Source organism: Trichechus manatus, unplaced genomic scaffold (assembly GCF_000243295.1).
Source record: "Trichechus manatus latirostris isolate Lorelei unplaced genomic scaffold, TriManLat1.0 scaffold00009, whole genome shotgun sequence".
In the NCBI taxonomy this organism is placed as follows: Eukaryota; Metazoa; Chordata; class Mammalia; order Sirenia; family Trichechidae; genus Trichechus; species Trichechus manatus.
This window is the reverse complement of record NW_004443945.1, coordinates 11967105-11968431: the sequence shown is the minus strand read 5'-3', so window position 1 is coordinate 11968431 and position 1327 is coordinate 11967105.

The following is a 1327-nucleotide window of genomic DNA, read 5'->3' as shown; positions in this document are numbered from 1 at the left end:
GGTTAAAGCACCCAGCTGCTAACCAAAAGGTCAGTGGTTTGAACCCACCAGCCACTCCACAGGAGAAAGGTGTGGCAGTCTGCTTCCATAAAAATTTACAGCCTTGGAAACCCTATGGGGCAGCTCTACTTTGTCCTATAGGGTCACTATGAGTTGGAATTGACTCGATGGCAGTGGATTTGACTGGGCTTTATAACATAATATGCTTGTAATTTTTCTCACTGAATCATTGATTATATCTCATTTTTTTCTTCTTTCCATCATCACAACCACCATCTTAGTCCAATTCACCATTGAAGGATTAAGTCTCTCCTTCAGGCCTCTAAGCAAACAATCTGCCTTCACTTTTGCCCACTATAAACCATCCTCCATCTGATAGCCAGAGTATCTTTTAAAAACATTAATATGTAGGGTGTTTCTGCCTTACTTAAAACCCTTCAATGGTTGCTCATTGCTCTTGGGTTAAAAACCAAGGTCTCTAACATGGTGAAAACACCGGATGCTCTGCCTACCCTTCCAACCTTATCTTGTGCTAAGCTATCCTTCCTCTGCCAAGCCTAGAATTTTTAGTGTTCCTCCTTAGTGTCAATTTAAATGCCTTTCTGACATGCAGCCTCCCTATGTGCCGTTTTGTCCATCTAGAACAGCTTACCCCTCCCTCTTCATATAGCAAAATTTTTATTTATCCTGCATGTTTTATTTTAAATGTTGCTTCCCTAGGAAAAACACCACTGGACTGGCACCCTCTTTTATATGACTTTCTAGCCCACAGAAATTCTTCACAATGCTTAATCACAATAGAAAATTTTTATATATGTAAAATTTTTTAAAAACATTTTATTCTTTTTTATGCACTTTTCTTGCCTCTTGCTATTCTCATTCAGTAATACCATAAGGAATTCCTCTACATCAACTGGTATTCATTTTTTAATGCCCACATATTACTGATGAATCTTAATTTATTCAGTCATTCATCTATTGTTGAACATTAACTTTGTTGCCAGTTTTTAGTTAGTAAAAACAATGGTGAAATAAAAATTCATATATAAATATAAGTAAAAAAATGTATATATGCATACACAAACATATGTAATCTGTTAGCGCTTTTGTTTCCAGCATATAGTTACTAAGGATTTAGATACTACTTTTAAGATTACATGTATTTTACATTACAATAGATGTGGTCAGATTGCATTCCTAAAAAACTGTAAAATTTTGTATATTTTAACAAGCAATGAGAATTGCATTTTTCCCATTGTTACAGATTGAACTGTGTCACCCAAAAAGACATGTTGAAGTCCTAACCCCTATACCTGTGAATGTGACA